Here is a 20,018-nt window from a genome sequence, read left to right on the forward strand (position 1 = left end):
TTGTAGGTGACATATGTGTCCATGGCCAACAGCACACACCTTAGTACATTGTGTAATGTCATGAACTATCATGTGATAGTGATTGTGGTCATGGCCACATGGGGGGATGTACTGACAATCTTCCTTTGTGCATCTCTGTACTGCAGGGCACCAGTTGTCCATCGTCCGTTCCCAGACCTTGCAACCATGCAGGAACGCGACTGCATCAGACGGTACCGCTTCACCAGGCCACTGATTGCAGAGTTGGCGAAGCAGTTGGCACCACATCTGCTACCTGGCCGGACATACCCTACAGCACTGGCCCCAGAGGTGAAGTTGATGGCAGCCCTGCACTTCTTTGCTACCGGTACCTTCCAGTACACTGTGGCTACTGCTGGTGGTATGTCGCAAACGATGTTTAGTCGGGTGCTACGCGATGTCTTGGAGGGGATGTTGCACTTCCTCGACCTGTATATCAAGTTCCCGAGCCCAGATGAACTTCCTGAAATTAGGGATGCCTTTTATACACTGGGGAGGATGCAGAACGTCATTGGATCTATTGATGGGACACATGTTGCCCTGATACCGCCACAGGCACATGAGCAGGCATACCGGAACAGGAAGCACTACCATTCGATCAATGCTCTGGTGGTCTATCTTGCTGACATGTCGATCACACATATGTGTGCACGGTTCCCTGGTTCTGCGCACGATGCCTACATTATGAGGAGTAGTCTCATTGCAACGCTGATGTCACCGATGCCAGCTCAGCGTGCCTGGCTTGTCGCTGTGTACTGACTGATTCTCATTGTGTGTGTTTATCACTGTTGTATTCCGCACTCCTACAAAACTCAGCTACTTGTTCATTTTTGTGTGTGTAGGTGACTCCGGATACCCCAACATGCCGTGGTTGCTGACACCCCTCAGGAACCCTGTGACACCAGCCGAGCTGCGCTACAATGAGGCACATGGTCGGAGCAGGAGGGTGATTGAACGGACATTCGGCCTCCTGAAAATCCGCTTTCGCTGCCTGGACAAGACCGGATGGGCCCTTCCATATGAGCCAGCAAAGGTGTGCAAAATAATACTGGTCTGCTGCATGCTACACAACATGGCGGTGCGGAAGGAGGTGCCTCTCATCCAGGATGACGATGACGACGACCAACCTCCGGCACCTGTGGAGGAATCTGGCCTGGGCCAAGATGCCAGTGATGATGAAGATGATGGTGACGTCCGCTCCCAGCTCATCAACAACTTCTTCACCTGAATGTGAGTTTCCAGGGTTGTTATGTGAATGTATGGAGGTAGCCTGGAATGTGTTGAGCCAGCTCTGTTGCTGTCTGAGTGTGTCTGTGTGCCACTTGACTGGATGCGTGCTGTGATGTGTCCATTCAGCTGGTGTGTACTCCACAATAGGGTAGTACTGCTAACTAGTGTTTGTGTAGGTGTTTTGCAACATGTTTTGTGCATGTGTATTTCATTTCTCTCCTGTTCTTCTGTGCTTTTGACTGTATCTTGTCTGTCCTTCCAGGGTAGTTTGCCTGTTGTGTGGTCAACACTGACCCCCAACACTCAGAAGCCAACACCAGTGTGGAAGTTGACAATTCCCATCAACTGATATACCCCACATCCCTGGACTTCCATTCTCCAACACATTGTTAGCGTGTGTCCACTGTTACGTAGAATTACCATGCAACTATTGTGAAATAAACGTGTTGCTGATGTGTAATGAACCTGTGCTATGCTTTGTTATGTGCGTTGTCTGTCTTCCCACATGTGAGTGACATCTGCTTACCTCACCTGTGGACTTGTTACCACTGACTGGGCTTGGTGTTGTGTCTGTGCATGCCAATGTGTTTCAGGTCAACATCATTGTGTGTGATGAGTAACATGGCCATGGTGAGTATGTTTTGTGTTGCCATAGTGGTGTGTCTCCCTCACATGTATCACATCCCCATGACTCACCTTACGTTGGTCACATTGTTGCAGTATTTGGCATGCACTGTGTTGTGTAGCAGATCAACATCTCCCTGAACATGAAAAGTTGGAATCACAACAGAGGCAAGTATGGTGTACTGGTGAGTTTATTTACAAACATGTGTGAGGGAAGTGCACAGGATGGTGGGTGCTGTACAGTGGTTTGGTAATCCAAAGTTCAAATTGGAGTTGGAAGTGCTGGTAGATGAAATGTTCAGAGTAAAGTCCACAGTCATCTGATACATTGGCCCAACATAAACCCTCCATGTCATATGGGCGAGTTGTGTGCAATTGGACAAGGTGTACGGGTTGCGCACAAAGAACATTGCCCAGAACAGGTTTGGGGGCCCTGGGGGATGTGCTGGGACATCTGCCTCTCCCATGTCCTTCTTCGGACGACCCCTCTTCTTCCGGTGGGATCCTTATGTGCAGGCCTCGGCGGTGCAGGGGACTCTCCGCCAGAGTCCTCCTCCCTCCCTGTGGCGCTGGCAGATGGTGTTGCGACAGATGTTGTGGGCACACAGGGAGGTGTGGACAGGTTGGTGTTGATCTGGCGGAGGCATTCTAGTATGTCCCGATACACCGCAGTGATGTCATCCCACTTGGCCTCTATGCGGGCATGGTGGGCGACCTGCTCGTGTTGCATGTCCTTGAGGATCCCCACAACCTGGCCAAATCCTCCGGTGCTATCCTGGTACGCATCTAAGATGCGTGCCAGTTGGGGGTCATCATGCAGTCCAGACCCCTCTGCAAGGCGTGCCCTGTGCCTCCCACCCCTCCCAGCACCCCTCTCCACACGGGCAGGACCGGCGGCGGTACGCACAGGTGACACTGGGACCCCTTGGGTGTTGATTGTCCTTGGTCTGTCCGTGTTGGCGGGGACGCCCTGTCGGTGTCCAGAGGCTGGAGGTGTGGGTACAGGGGGGGCAGATGTTGATGCTGCTGGTGCTGCATGATGGCTCACACTGGAGGGGCTAGGTTGGTTGTCGTCATCTGCAGAGGACGGTGAGAGAGTCGGACCAGAGAGCTCAGTGTCCAACAGAGTCTGGGCCTGTGTATCCTCGTCATTTGATGCTGGGTGCCCAGCACCACCTGTGTTTGGAAGAGACACACAATGTGATTTATGTTTCTACATGCATCGTTGGTTCACAAACATGACATTTTCTACTTTTCAAACAGATGCCTGCCTGTACACTGCTTTTTCCCAGCTTGTCACGGACAGAGTTTGATATTGTTGTTGGCCATTTCCCAGCATGGCCTTGTGATCCCCACGACAGAGCCCAGTGTCAGACATCTTGTCAGTCCCTTCCCACTCCCTGTGAGGCGAGTATGTTTTAGTTTGATCTTGCTGGGCCATGTGGGTGGGTGTAGGTTGTCTGTGACTGCGACTCCCACCATACTCTTGGCTACACCCCCCTTCCCAGCATGCCCATGCTTCCTCCCTCTTGACTCTGCTTCCCTGTGAGGGGGTGTGACAGCAATGACAAGATGGCTGACTGTGAAATCCTGGTGTTTGTTTGGCTACAATCCCAAGTGAGCCCCTGTGCTTCACACAACAGCACCCAGTACGGGGTATCTTTTGCTGATATTTCAATGAGGTGTGTGTCAAAGCATTGTACCCGGTGAGTTGTGTGGAGTTGAGGGGGGGGTGTCTCCCCGTGCTGAGTAGTCTGGTCAAGGGCTGTCAGTTCTCCTTCCCATCATGAAACGTGCTTCCATTGTAGGGCGTGCAAGTTGTCTTTCAGGATGTCAGTCAGTGGTGTCCTGCTTGTGATTTTCACACAAGCCCTAGCAGGGCCTTGTGCTCCCCACAGCAGGAGCCAGTGTCAGTCATCATGTCAGTCATTTTCCACTCCCTGTGATGTGGGCATGTTTCTGAGAGGTCTTGATGGGCCAATGAGGAGGGGGAGCATTATCTCTGACTACAGGCCCCATCATGCTTTTGGCTACACTCACTTCACCTGCATCCCCACTATTCCTTCCTGACAGTCAGCTGCACTGTGAGGTGGTGTGTTTGTGGTGGAAAACTGTCTGGCAGTGTCTATTTGGCTTAGTGCCACTGGCTTGCTCTATTTGTTTGTAGGTTGGTGCATGTCATGACACAGTCCCCAGTCACTCTGAGATGGCAGGTATTGTGTTTGTCTGAATGGCATACACATCTTGGGTTGATTATCTATTGGTTAGTGTAGCTTTGCTTGCGGTGCATGGTTTCACTGTCCCCTTGCCACACAATCTTGGGTATGTTGTTTGTGTACTCACCAGGCTCTGGGATGTGTGTTAGGCCATGGACACTCTCTGGTGGTAGGATGTCCCACACCTTCTCCTCCCAGGTCCTGAAGTAGACTGGTTTGGCAGGAGGGCCACCGCTGGTGCGCTGACTCAAGGCATGATCTTTCTCGATTCGTTTCTTGACCCTCCTGCTCACGTCATACCACCAGTTCTGGATATCGACCTTTGTGCGCAACATTGGTACTTGTGCGTTCACCTTGTCCACAATCCTCGCCCACATCTTGGTTTTCTGTGAGACGGAGTCCTTTCAACTAATGTGCCAAACAAATGTGGCTCTACTCTGATGATCTCGTCTACCAGCAATTCTAACTCACTATCTGTGAACTTTGGATTCTTCTTTGGAGGCATGGTGATGGGTGGTGGTGGTGGGGGATGTGTGTGTGAGGGTGCAAGTGATGTTGGGTTGGTGTTGGTTTTGCTGTGTGTATGCGTGTGTGCTTTTGTATGAGGTGCTGACGGTGTGTGAGTTGTGTGATGGGTGAGTTGTGAGTGTGTCTGTGGTTGCTGAGTACTGGTGTTTGCTGCTGGCTGTATCTCCTGTTTGGAAGGGATGATGGTAGTGATTACAGTCCTTTATATAGTTGGAGTTGTGGATGTGTCTTTGTCCCATGTTTTTTTTTGGTATTTATTGGCTTAGTCATTGCTTGTTTGGTCCTTTTTTTGTCTTGCGGTTGTCTATGCGTGTCGGTCGTGCGGCTTGGTCTCCGTGTGAGTCGGTCTGGTTTTACACGCATTGCATCGTACTGCGCTAATCGTACATCGCAGGTACGGGTCAGTTGGGTTCATTCCGAGTTTGTGTCGGTCGGTGAAAATCGCGTTGGTTTTCCGGCCGGATCACTATTTTCCCTCCGGCTTGGTCATACGGCTTGTATTTCGTTAGTGTTGGTTGTAATCCATTGCATCGTACTGCATGGGTCGTATGGCGCTGGTCCGTGTCAGTCGGTATTCGGTCCGGGTCCGTGTCGGTCGGTTCGTTTTGCGGCCGGAATCGGCCCCAATGTGTAAAAAAGAAGTCATTTTGAAAAATGACCTATAATTCTCATGCTAGTATGGGTACTCACAATTCTGGAAATGTGCAAATATCTACTGTTTCTAAACTCTATATTTTGTTAATATTTCAGAAATACATAGGTGTCTTTCATCCCAATTTTTCCATGTATATATTTTCCCAAATTAATTGCTATATACCCGGTACATAATAAAAAACCATTGCAAGACGCTGCCCAGTTATTGCCTCTGGGTTAGTCAGGTTCTTTGTGAAACTACAAGTCCTATATTTCCCCACAACCAGAAAGGTCCAACAGATGTAACGGTAACTTTTCCTATATTCAACTGTTAGTTTCTATAAAGAAACCTTAAAGGAGCGACCCCTTGCTGAATTCAGAATTCTGTCTAGTTTACTAAAATGTATAGTTTTTCAGGATCCATTATTGCTTTCATACCCATTTCTACCATTAATTGGAAGGAGGTTGAAAGCACAAAAAATAACAAAAATAGGCTATGTCTCAGAAAAATGCCAAAACTGGGTAAAAAACTTTGGTTTTCTGACAAAAGTCTGCTTCCCTGAAAGCTGGGAAGATGGTGATTTCAGCACTACAACCCCTTAGTTGATACATTTGCAGGGAAAAAAACAGACGCTTTCATCTGTAGCCCTTTTTTCCCATTTGTCCCCCCCAAAACAAAATTTTGCTGTATTTTGGCTAATTTCTGAGTCCCCTCCAGGGGAATCCACAAACCCCCGGAGGAAGAAAAGGACGCAAATTTGGCATGGTTACCTTATGTGGTAAAAAAAGTTACAGGGGATTAAGCTTGAACTACCCCAAAGAGCCAAAAAAATGCTTAGCACGGGGGGTAAGGCCTCGCACAGAAGGGGTTAAACAAATACCGACACAATGTTTAAGAATACGTTTTCAGTAATATACGTTTTTTTAACATTGCATTTAAGAAAAAAACATCTTTTGCATACATTTATATACTGGTTAGTAACACATTTTTAAAATGTATTAAATAATAATATAAATGTTATTATATTATATATTATGTAATAAATTGTTTAATACTTGTTAAAAACATATAGAAAAAATCTTTGAGTAATTTTTCAGTATGTTATATTAAATTTTTTAACTATTTAAAATTTTTGTAATATTTTTAGAAACATGTTTTTTAGAAAATATATATGCGTTTTAATCTTTTAGAAAACATATGTACATTTTCAGTAATGTACAATTTTTTTGAACATTGCAATTTTCACAACATTTTTAGAAAACATATTTTATATACATTTATATAATTGTAAGTAACATACATTTTTCAATATATATATTATTAATGCACATTTACATTTTTTAACTATTGTAATTTTTTTGTAACATTTTTTAGAAACATGTTGATATAACTCTTATTACTGGTATTTAACAAAAACATTTATAATATATTTTTAATCAATTTATATATGTTAGAATATTATTTAATATATATTTTACAATGGATTTTTTAACATTGTTTTTCATGTATTTTATTTTGTACCCTTTGCAAATATTTCAATAAATATTTCTAATATATTTGTGATATTTCTCCTATTCGTTCCTATGGGGGGGATAGTCTTTTCATTAGTATTATAGGCCGCAATTTATTATCGCTGCTGACTAAATTTTGAACTCCTTCATTGTTCTTTTTGGATGGTTCATGGAGGAAAGAAGTTGCAGTTGGGTGCTATTTTTCATCGGTTAGGTAAGTTTATCTCTACCTACTTTTAAGCTAATTCTAAGGTAGGGGGAGGCAGGAGAGTTTTATATATATATATAGAGTCACTGAAAAAACCATAGGTTTCAGGGGTGTTATAGTTAGCTGGACATTTCCCTCGTACAAAACCCTGGAAATTCCCCCGTTATAGTTAGTTTAGCTAACTATAACTCGCTCGCCCCCGCAATGCACTGCTGATGATGTCACATATTACATCACTCATGACATGGTCAGTGACATCACTGATGACATCTCAAATGACATCACTGATGACATCACTGATGACATCATCCAGTGAGTCTGTGTTTCTGTAAAGTTTTAATATGTTTAATATATATAGGGAAAGGCCTATGGAAGAATGAGTGGGTGTATAAGTGTGTGAATGGATGATTTTCTAGGTGCGTGACTGACTCTATAAGTGAGTCATTAAATTTATCTTACTGCAGACTAGTGACTAAACTGTATGAATGTCTGTATCTGTCTGTCTGTTGGTGTATAAGTGGCTGCATGGTTTTGTGAATAGCAATATGAGTGTCTATATGGGTTATTGATTGGTTGTCTGAGTATCTGTATGGGTGCCTGAATGTTTGTGTGGGTAGGGTGTGTGTGACTCTGTGCATAGATGTGTGAGAGGGTGATTCTATGGGTGCATGGTTTTAAGAGTGCATCTGTGATGGACTATATGGTTGGGTGAGTGTATGTATGGGTGTGTTAGTGATTGAATATATATCTCAGTGGTACATGTGTGAGTAACTACATATGTGAAAGGCAGGGTATATGTGTGTAAGAGTATATAACTGCGTATATGTGAGAGTGTGTAATTGTGAGAGTGGCTGTATGGATGAGTGTGTGCTTGTATCAGTAACTGTATAAGAGCGTAAGAATGTGCTAGTATTTTTATGAGTAAGTGAACTTGTGTGTGTATAACTGTATAGGTGAGTAAATTGGAGTGTAATTAATTATTTGCATGATTGACTAGGTGTGTGAGTATGTCTATGGATGATTGGCGGTGTCTGAGTGTCTATATAGGTGAATAAATGCATATGACACTCATGTACTGAGTGACTGTAAGTATGAGTGACTCTACAGGTGAGTGAGTGGAGGTGTGTGTAGACGTAAGAGTCAAAGAGTGAGTATGTAGTTATTGGTATTGGAGTATCTATGGTTTTGAGAATGGCCGTCTGAAATTTTGAGTTGGTATATCAAAGGTTATATTAGGGTGCGAGAAGATGCACTACTTTATTACATGGATGACGTCATCAGTGATGTAATCAGTGATGTCATTTGAGATGTCATCAGTGATGTCATCAGTGATGTCACTGACCATGTCATGTGACGTCATCATCAGTGCATTGCGGGGGCGCGCGAGTTATAGCTAGCTGAACTAACTATAACGGGGGAATTTCTAGGGTTTTGTACGAGGGAAATGTCCAGCTAACTATAACACCCCTGAAGCCTATGTTTTTTTCAGTGAATTTCTAAGGTTTTTTAAATGCCAATTCCTAACTATAACGTGCATGAAACCTATAGTTTTTTCAGTGAATTTCAAAGGTTTTTTAAATGCTAATTCCTATCTATAATTTATCTCTAAAGCTATGATGTTTAATGATTTTCATTGAATTTCTAAATTTTTCAATTTCAGTGTGTCAATTCCTTTAATTATGTTTTTTTTAAATTCATTTTTATCACCTTTTTTTAACTTATTTTTTCAATTAATTCTATTAAAAATTAAAAAATATTATTTGTTTTTATTGGGTTTAAAAAAAAAGAAATTGGTAATGTTTTAAAATATATTTGTATATTTTTTAAAAATATTTTTTAAACTATATTTTCAAAACTTTATTTTTTAATGTTTTTTCCATTTTTTTGGAATCCGCGCACCCTATGCGCACTCTTCTCGACCCCTACACGTAAGCATCCGTGTATGGTAAGCGTTGGGTACGCATTTGGTGCGCGATTGCATTGCGACTGGCACGCGACTCCAAGCCTATACGCGACACGTACGATGCACAATACGCGACGCTTGCGCGCCTCCGCGATGCGTCATGTGCGTGCAAAACGCGGTGGGTGCACGAATCCCGCGAAATATTTAACATTTAAAAAAACATATATATATGTATTTCATATGAATATTAATTGAAGACAAATTGTAAACTACTCATAAAAGTAATATATTTTTACATTTAATCCTATATTCTTTTTTAATTCAATTTCGCAGATGCGCGCTGGTTGCGTGCTGCGTAAGCGCACGGTGCTCGGATCCCATGTGACCTGAAAACAAGAGATTTGATTGGTTCATTACACTTCCTGTTCTAACTATTGAAAGACCCCACCCATTTCAATCATTCTTCTTTGACCTTCTTTGGAGGAGCATCTCTTTGCAGAGAAGAAGCTTTTAACTTAGCTCAAACTTTTTTCTTAACAAACAATGGCTTCAGGGCAGCAGGCATCTCCTGGATCTCCTCATTTATCTGAGGATGATTTTTTGAAAGAGCCACCACGCCCACCACGTTTTTCATCTGTGGTGTGGACATTTTTCACATATCCGGAGGGGCAAACAAAGACCAATGCCACCTTGGTGAACTGCAAGATCTGCCAGAGAGTGCTGTCTCGTGGGGATCCAAACAAAAAATATTCATGCGGAACTGCGAGCATGATGAAGCATCTAAGGACCCTTCATCCAGTAAACCTTGCTCGGGAGGAATGCCGAAGGATGAGAGTCGTTCCTGCTCCCACGGATTCATCACAGCCAAGCACTTCAAGAGTGCATCCTACTGCATAAAATTTGGACATCCGTCCGCAGTTCCAATATTTGAAAGTGCTCTGCATAAAATGCAATGCTACTTTATGCTACGGGGAGCAGTCTATTGATCTGATGTGCCGCAAGCAAGAAAGTCACCATTGCTAGTTTTTTGGGGTTTTTTTTTCCCCTGAAGTTCATTGTTTTGTTCCTCCAGTTCTGTTTTTTCCTTTTTTTTTTTCAAGAAAATCCCCCAAAATGTAAAAATTGTTCAAAAAACCAAAAAAAGAATATAACAGAAAAAAAAAGTTCTTCTAAGAACTAACTTTCCTGGTTTAAAAAAAGAGCTATATATTTGTTTGTTGGTGTGTGAAAGTTTAGATGAATGTATGTCTAGAACGTAATTGACTGAATGAATGCATTAATAGCGTATGGTGAATGTATAAGTGCAGAACTATGAGGAAGTGCTGCAGCATCCCACAGTAACCTCTTTAACTGCAGTGTGCTGTAGTACTTCCGAAGCACAGGGATGCAACATATGTACATAAATCTGTTGCACATCGATGCTTCTCTCTGCACGGCTGCTTAAATTGCAGCCATGTGGTGACACAGGCACCCTTGCACCATAGTGGAAGGATATCTGTGTCATGTGCTGTTTCTTTTTGTGTAGAAAGACACACCTTTCTGCTAAAAAAAATCAGTAAACGCATTTTTCTCCGTCAATGTATGCTGAACATTTTAGCATGCATTGAAGATTTAAAAATGAGGAGAAAAGAAAACAATTCTCCTTGTTGTGCTTTTGTACACCAATTAGAGAATGGTGCAGCATTCACACACATATCGAAATTTATGATTTCTGATAAATCTGGAGATGTGTCTTGTTCTATGAGTATTCAGTGCAATCATGCACAACAACACTTATAGAACAACCTTTCAACGCAAAGTGGTGTGTATGATGAGGTTGTATTTACATGTAGTAGTAAAAGTACACAGAGCGCTTTTTCCTCTCTTTGTACATATGAAAGAGTGTCTTGTGCAATAACTATGTTACAAAAAGTGACATATTTCTGTTTTAAAATTGCTTCCAAATGATAGAACGTAAGCACAGAGTTTTGTCTGCAAAGATGCTCAAACAAGAATGATTGAAATGATTGCGGTCCTTCATTAGGTACAATGGGAAATATTATGAACCACTCAAATCTGCTTTTTTGGAGGTTACATAATATCTGGTAACAGAGAGATTTCAAAACTACATCGGTATAAACAGAGTGTTTTTAAAAACGTGTTCAATCTTTGTAGGTTCTTGCAGATCTGCCCATTCTGCATATTAATACTTAGTTAAACTTATCTTCACAGTAATAGAAATTTAAAATGGTATACATTTTTTTCAGATTTTTTTTGCAATGTAAATTGATGTAAACTGCTTATTTTAGAATTAGGATCTGTAAAGAAAAGAAAAAATAGTTATAACATGTAATAATACATTTTTTACAACACAGCATAATTTCAACAAAGTAATTTGTTTGCCTTTTTTGCTGTTCTCAGAATATATTGAATTTCACTAGAAATAGTGATATCAATCGTACTCATCACTTAACAGCGGGCAAAAAAAAAAAACAATCAAAAAGATTGTTTAAAAAAAACCAACATGCTATTCTCAGTAAAATACCACAAGATACAAATCACACATATATGAAATGCTTATGGATAACACCATTTTATAAGTTTAACGTATAAAAACTGTAAATGTTGTCGCTTAAAAATATTCACTGAGTCAATGAGCACAAAATAGTCCATCATTCAAACATATACCTTTCCTTGAGGCCAAATGGTATTTTTTCACTCCATTTAATGTAAATTGTCCAATGGTAGTCCTATTAAATTATAATAATAAATTCCTCAGAGAATGAATTATCTTCCTAATACTTTGACTTTAAAAATATTAGGTAGGAATTAGGTAATTCCCTATTCAAACGTTGTTTGAAAACCAAGTGGGAATCATTACAAAGTTTCCAGCCTTTCTCACATTTTAGATAGGCAGTGTAATGTGGTGGAAGGACCATCATGGAAAATTATTGCAATTGCTACAAAAGTCCTTCCTGATATTGATAGTTGTGTTGCTACAAACTGCTTTATTAAAGTATCCAATTTTCTTCCATCAGCTGTACAACGTTGCATCATTAAAATTATGTATTCTCCATATTTTGTTAAAAATAATGTGGATAACATTTCTGATTTACATTGGCTACACTCTATGTTTTGATTTGCACTTTTAACTAATTTATTGAAAGACACTGATTTACAGTCTGGTCATATTAAATACTGAAATCTTTCAGTGTCTACATTAGTGGTACATGTATACATGCAATTTTCACAATGATGTAAGAAAGGCCAAAAATATTTTCTATTTCTACACCTTCATTTTCAAAAATGGTAAGCATATACATTAAAAATTCCTGAGCATCTTGTTGGATATTTTGTGTAAATTGTGTAGAACCAGGACACACATCCAAAAGATTACGAACATCTGAAACAGATTGTATTTTACTTGTATCTGTTGTCAATTTTTCATAAACAGAATGCAACAGAGAACAAAATCTTTTTTGCCGATTCTGCATAATTTGTTCTTGCAAACCTTCAAGATAAAAAACAACATTGACCACTACATTAGCATAGCAGTTGACACCTGAACTATTTTCAAACTGATAACCAACATCCTCTTCAACAGTGTCCAATTTCTTTTTACTTGCAATCACAACATTATCTTGTTCTTTTCCCTTCTCGGCACCTTCAGAACAGATATTCTCAAACCTTCTTTTTCGACCAATCACACGCTTTTCAAATACAGGATATTGACCTAAATTTGGAGCATACACCCTTCTTAACCTATTATACTCTTTTACACAGTTTGCATCTGCAGTAACTTTTGTCTCATCAAAATCAATCAAAAACAAACCAGATAATGTTCTGACTTGCGACAAAGCAACATATGCCATACCCTCTTTAAATACAGTAGATCCAAAGTTCACCAATGCACTGTCTACACTTAATTCTTGAGATTTATGAATAGTCACTGCATATGCCAGAGAAAATGGAAAGTGTTTCCTATGGACATATAAATCTTTAACAAGCAAAAAACGAACTGAACAACGACCAATTTCTTTAACATCTTCAATCTGATCAAATTTAATTTTTAAAAATTCAATTCCTTCTTTTTTCTGATAATTAACAAAATCCACCACTTTACCCATTGCGCTATTAACTAACCCTTTTTCTACATCCAAATTACGCCTTAAAATTACCCGACAGTTTACACATGCATATAATGTCTTTTCTAAACTAGTCCAGTTTTGTTTTCAACTTTCCCGGCAAAATAATAGTGATTCCTTCATGCTCTATTTTATCTATGGCTTCCTTTTTTATAATTTCTTCATTTTCCAGTTTCAATAGTTCTTCGTTGAATATGGAACACTCGCGCAGTTTTGGCCTTAAACAGATCACTGATTTATTTTCAGCAATTTTCATGTACACTTTTGCAGGAACTCCATTTTCATTTGGAAAGACATTGCAAAGTAATTGACTTTCCAAAGCTTGTTTGCCATGTTTTGTAAGAATTCCAATTCTTATATCTTGAAGAATACTTCCATATTCAGTATCATTTGCCTGTCGTATATTTGTTGTCAGTTCTTTGTTTTAAAAATTAGTCCAAATGTTCACATTGCCAACACTACCAAGAGACTTTCTGGTATCTTCCTGTGCAAGAGTTTTAACTATCGGTTATTCTTTTACCGGAGTCAGTTGCAATAGATCTCCAAAAACGATGACGTGTTTTCCTCCAAATAACACGTCATACTCTGTTTTAAGAATATGCTGCATTCTTAAATGCACAAGGGCAAGAATCAAGTTTGACACCTTGCTCACCTCATCAATAATGAGAAGTTTCATTTTCTTCAAGACTCTTGAAACTACACAACAAGCTTCTCCAGATAGCTTGTGGTATTCCAATTTGTTCTCATGCTCTACTGGTAGCATTAGCAAACGATGTAAAGTAATTCCTTTAATGTTATGTGCTGCCAACCCAGTTGGAGCTGTGACATCACAAGACAAATGCGACTCAGTTGTTTTTTGCAGATAACTTGTAATCACTTTAATTAAGAAACTTTTTACTGTTCCAGCTTGACCACTCACATACATTCGGATAGGTTGAAATGATGTACATGAGCACCCTTTCTTTTCCCGAAGTAATCCATGGTCAATCTGCTCTTTCACTTGATGTTATATTTGTTTCTGTTCAACATTTAGTTGTTCTTCCAAGTTTCCTAACTGTATTACATCTTCTTGAGCTTGATACATTGCTGTTTCCACCTCATTCATGGAAGTTGCTGCTTCATTTTCAACAATTGGTTGTCCAAGTGGATCTTGACTCAGTGCAGCAGAACTTTGACTGTCTTGAGAACTGTCTCTAGCAATCTCAGCTGCAATTGTAGCTTCTTGATCATTCAACATTTTCACATAATTTGCAAAAGCACTGCATTGTATGCTATCTTTACAAGCATTAAATGAATCTTCATAGCTCTGAAAATCTCCAAGTAATTCCAGTTCTGAACGCCATGGTTTGAACATTTGCAAAAGGGCTAAATAGTAAAATTCAATTTATCAGCAGTGTCGCAACTCAGTTTCCTGTGAATAATTACATTTCCTTTCCTTTATTTCACCAGACATCCTTCGGAACCAATCACTGCATATTTTCCATCATTGATGTTCTCTGTAGTATTCCGTTTAAAAGTGTAGTTTTGCAGCACTTCATAGAGACACATGTTCTCAAGATGATGACTTCTGTTTTAGTAATATGTGTCCAACATATCCGTTTTCAAAATATCTGTACTTTCTGGTTCTTTTTCTGCTAAATATTCAATTTCTTGAACAGATTTCAGTACCCGATTTCGCATTCCTGCAAGACCTAGACTCACCCAAATGATTCTTCTACTTTTGGAATATAGACTTGCAGATGATAACCGATCTGAACATTCATATGCTCCAATTTCACGATGCGATAACATCTTCAAACTGAAACTGTATAATTTCTTACTTAGAGTATTCTCGTGAGAAATCTCTTCCCACATTTCTTTCAATTCTGTCTTTTCTGATTCAGTAATGTAGGACGTTACATATCGTGCAACAGCAATGGAATTGTCCGCAACATGCTGAATATCCATGTTAGCATTCCACATGGATAAAATAACTGGATTGTAGTCATTTATGTATTTTGATTCTTCACTTCTTCTTAAGTTGTAGGTATTTTTCGGAAACTTTCTTGTGATGGTATGTCGCATAGCTGACATAAAACTGTTCACTCTTCCTTTGGATAATACAGAACATGCAAATCCAAAAAGACATTTGGTATAGAACTTATCCTTAGACTTGTACTTTCGTTGACAGTATTTTCCACATCGATGGCTTTGGAATCGTAAGACTTGTTGTTTTAAGTTTTTATGTTCTCTGCTATTGGGTACAGCACATGTGGCATAATCTTCAATGAAAGACAAAACAGTTTCATCTGAATCTGTTCCAAATTTGGGGGCGTCCTTGATCCATAACAGCATATGTATATGAGGAGCACCTCTTGCTTGATACTCCTTTCTCCAAAAGAAATCCACAACTTCTCCAAGAGGAGGATTCTTTTTATTGCAGATGAAAGACATCATAGCTTCGAATCTATGATTGAAATATCTGCATACAATAACAGGAACAATGAGCACAATTCTCCAGGTGTCTTGTATTCAATATTTTTTATATTGGAATTTGCCTCTCGAAGAAATTCAAGTAAATCATCCCAAGCATACTCAGCACAGCTTAGTGTAACAAACCATGTAGGAGTTCCCAAGTTCCGTAGCATACATTTCAGTTCTCCATGACGACGGTACCAATATTCATTAGTCCCACGCTGACATGCCATCAGATTAATCAACTGAGATTCTAAATGATCATCTCTTTGATGCACTTTATCCATAAAATCCTTTGCAGTTACATTTTGCAGATGCATTCCAGTTTTTAAAATGTGATTTACTGCATATGAAAGTCCAGACAAGTCACTTTCAAACAGAAGATGAAACATATAAGGGGTACATTGTCGAAATCTTGGATCTTCTGCATATAATCTTGTTGTCCGATATTCAGATGCAGGAATCTGCACAGGACGTTCATCATATCGTCCACCTTTTCCTGTTGGAAACAACTGCGGGAAACAACGAGGTTCTAAGCTCTCTTCCCATACACTCATGTGACTTCCTGTTGCTTTTTTCATTTGGAACAACTCAATCGTATTCCCCATCACCTCTTTGGAATGAAGTGGATGTACACTGTAATGTTCATAGATTTCTTCACATCTGGACATGTCCACTTTTTCAATTTGTCCACTTAATGTTTCAGTATCTTCTCCTAAATCTATTTCTTCTTCTCTTACAAACACATTTCTATAGCACTTTTTTAACAGATACAATGATGCCTTTTGCACTTTTCTAACATCCACTAACTCTGGCCGGATTGTCTTATTCTTAGTAGGAACACCATTAACTAGAATTACTAGTGGCTCATTTTCTGCATGGTCTACACCAATAGTTTAAATATTTTTCCTTAAATCTAACGGTAAATACACAACTCTTCCTTTCAATCCGATTTGCAACTCTGATGGCGGTAATTTACCTGTTTTAGGCTCCATACGAACAATAGCCTGAAACGGGTGAACACATTGAATGAGAATAGACTCATACGTATTTAAATCTATCAGCTCTGGAGGAATAGCAACCAACTCTAGATTATTATGAACAGCTCTAGCAGGCATTTTATTCTCATCTAATTTGTTATAACAATATTTGCAAATACGCAGCTCATATCCCAAATCAAAACAATCCTCTACCAACAAATAAGTTGCAAATTCCATCCACTTATCATTATCTTCTATTTCACTTTTTAAATACAGATTGACACCCCTAGTCTGATTTTTATAGTGAGTTCGCCGACAACAAATATTTGGTCTTTCACCTGAAATTACCTTAAACTTTGTGATTTCATCCTCAAAATGTTTTGTAATTACGGGTTCTACATTGTGCTCAACATTTTGTTCTACCAATGTGTCAGTTTCTGCACTCTCTTGCTGAGGACCAAAGTAACAAAACTCAATATCATCACAAACCTTCTTCACATCTGATACTGAGCCACGCAAAACAGCACTGTTCAACTCATTTAACTTTAGTGCTGGACTTTTTGCATAATACAATCTTCTCACTAACTTCCGCATTTGAGTATGATGTACTGCCAGTATCCTGAAATGGTGAAAAACACTTTGACAAACTTTCCTAGAAAGACAAGCCAGAGAAGGACCTTGCAAACCAGTATTTTGTCTTGCTCTGCAAGGGTCTAGTCCTTGCAACACCTTAATCTTTTGTTTAACACTTTTTTTACTATATGCTCATAAAAAACTACATAATTTATCAATAGATTCCTGTCGTACACTACAAATACTACTGCAATCCCAAGTATAGACAGGGTGTTTAGGACGTCTCCCTAGAACTTCATCAGTTATCACTTCTTCTGCATTTCTTTCAACCATTTTCTCTTTCTCAATTGGACAACCATCTCTAACTTCATAACCTCTACCACTGGTGTCAACTGCAAACATTAATTTTTTGCTCTGTAAATAACTCTCTTCATTAAAGAAAGGCTCTGAACTGGAACTGTGTTTCCATTCTCCCAAAAAAACATCACAATTTTGTTTTCTATTAATTACTCTTTTCCTCCTACTTTTGACCTTCATTAAATGGATTGGTTTATCTAGTGATCGAATACTGTTTAATTCTAAAATGAATAGTTTCCTTTTTACTTAAAAAGCCTTTTCAACAATGTTTTCAATATGCTTCTTCTTTGTATAAAACAGAGCTCTCTTTTTATATTTCTTCACATCTTTCAGCAAATTATGTACTACTCTCTTGTAAAATATTTTTTTGCGTAATTCCTTATACCGATTTTGCCTTCTTTTAGCATACTTTGTCTCCTTTGACTGAACATTTGTTTTTTTGCTTTTCCTCCTATTTTGAATTTTTTTTCTAGTTGAAACATTCTCAGTGGTTTCAGCATTCTGTTCATTCTGTTTGCTCCTACAAACATTTTTAATAAATTGCTTTGTGATCTTATCAGAAGATTTTTTCTTTTTAGCCACATTATCTTGTACATTCAATACTTGTGGTTGATGTTTCTTCAAGTAATTCTCCTGTCTCTGTTCTTTTCTTTTTCTTTTTTTTCTGGCATGATTTCTATATTTTAACATTGAAAACCAGTATCTGTAAAAAAGAATCACAAATAAAAGTTTATTAACAACTTTCAAATTTATACTATTCTATTACTGAAGAAACACATTTTATATAAAAACTGACTAAGAAACTATAGCACTGAAGCACAAGTGTGACGATGGTTAAAACACTACGGGACAGATTTATGAGCCCCTTGCGCCACTTTTGCGTCACTTTTAACATGGGAAAAGTGACGCAAAAGTGGCGCAAGGGGCTCATAAATCTGCCCCTACATGCATAGTGCATACTACTTTGAAGCAGTTCATGACCTAAAGCCTACCTCACTAAAAGACTACATGCTAACTGACTGAATGATTACAATACTATAAGGGGACACACTGGGTGAGTGACAGGGTGTTTCCTAGAAGTGTATGAATACTGACATGGATATTGATGGTGTGAAAGACAAGTGTGTAGGTGATTAGAGACCTACATGCATAGTGGACACATGTTTGAATCCATCCATATGTTAAGGCCTGTCTCAGTCCAATAGTACTTGGATACTGACTGAATGATTAGAGTACTGCAAGGAGAGTGCCTGGGTAAATTTATAAGTGTTCGGGTTTTGGCACAGTGAATGGATTAGTCCATGGTGCTGAATGGGTCACTAGAGGACTGCAAGGGGAGTGACAGGGTGTTTGCTAGAAGTGTATGAATACTGACTAGGGAATTGAAGGTGTGAAAGACAAGTGTGTAGGTGGTTAGAGGACTGCATGCATAGTGGATAGGCATTTGAAGCAATTCATGTGCTAAGGCCTGGCTCACTGCATGAGTACTTGGGTACTGACTGAATGATTAGAGTACTGCAAGGAGAGTGCCTGGGTGAATGTATAAGTGGTTGGATTTCGGCACAGTGAATGGATTAGTACATGGTGCTGAATGGGTCACTGGAGCAGTATGAGGAGAGTGACAGAGTGTTTGCGGGAACTGTATGAATACTGTCTGGGATATTGAAGGTGTGAAAGACAAGTATGTAGGTGGCTCGAGACCTACATCCATAGTGGATAGACGTTTGAAACAGTCCATAGAGTAACACTTGGATCACTGCAAAACTACCTGAGTACTGACTGAATCATTAGAGTACTACAAAAAGAGTGACTTGGTGAATCTTTTTAAGATGTTGGATTCTAGTGCAGTGAATAGGTTAGTACTTACTGCCAAATGAGTCAGTGGAGGTGTGCAATTAAAGTGACAGAGTGTTTATTGGAGTTTATACATACTGACACAGAAATTGAAGGTCTGAAAGGCAATTGTGTTGGTAGTTAGAGGCCTCCATGCATACTGGAAACACATTTGAATCAATCCATGTGCTAAGGCCTGCCTCACTCCATTAGTACTTAGGTACTGACTGAATGATTAGACTATTGCAAGAAGCGTACCTGGGTGAATTTACAAGTGTTTCAGTTTTGGCGCAGTGAATGCATTACTACATGGTGCTGGATAAGTCACTGGAACACTGCAAGGGGAGTGACAGGATATTTGCTGAAAGTACATGGATACTGATTGGGGAATTGAAGCTGTTAAAGACAAGTGTATAGTAGGTTAGAAGACTGCATGCATACTGCATAGACATTTGTAGCCCTCTATGTGGTAATGCATGGTTCACTACATGAGTACCTGGAAACTGACTGAATCATTAGACTACTGCTAGGAGAGTGCCTGGGTAAAACTTTTAAGTTTTTCAGTTTTGGCGCAGTAAAAAGATTAGTACATGGTACTGGATCAGTCACTGGATGAGTGCAAGATGAGTGACAGGATGTTTATTGAAGTATATAGATACTGACTAGTTAATTAAAGAAGTGAAGGACAAGTGTGTAGGTGACTAGAGGCCTGTATGCATACTGGATAGGGGTTTGAAGCAGTCCATGTTGTAAGGCCTGGCTCGCTGCATGAGTACTTGGATACTGACTGAATGATGAGAGTACTGCAAAGAGAGTGCCTGAGTG

Source organism: Triturus cristatus, chromosome 4_1 (assembly GCF_964204655.1).
Source record: "Triturus cristatus chromosome 4_1, aTriCri1.1, whole genome shotgun sequence".
Taxonomy (NCBI): Eukaryota; Metazoa; Chordata; class Amphibia; order Caudata; family Salamandridae; genus Triturus; species Triturus cristatus.